We start from the raw sequence: 270 nt of genomic DNA, 5'->3' as shown, positions 1-270 counted from the left end.
CTCCTCCCCTAATTGAGATGAAGGGATGAAACGACCGCAATCGGTTGAGGATCCAATTCTCAATCGATTGTCACCAGTTTCATCCCTTAATCTCTGCTGGGGGAGGAGAAATGGATTTTTCAATGGGAGCAGCCGTTTAGGGACTCACTCCATGCTTCAAATATTCATCTCTCCTTCCCTAATTGAGATGAAGGGATGAAACGATGGCAATCGCTTGAGGATTCAATTCTCAATCGATTGTCACCAGTTTCATCCCTTAATCTCTGCTGG

The sequence above is a fragment of the Diachasma alloeum genome, unplaced genomic scaffold, assembly GCF_001412515.2.
Source record: "Diachasma alloeum isolate Michigan unplaced genomic scaffold, Dall2.0 Dall_scaffold_01016, whole genome shotgun sequence".
Lineage (NCBI taxonomy): Eukaryota > Metazoa > Arthropoda > Insecta > Hymenoptera > Braconidae > Diachasma > Diachasma alloeum.
The sequence above is the reverse complement of the archived record's forward strand: the minus strand, read 5'-3'. Positions refer to the sequence as shown.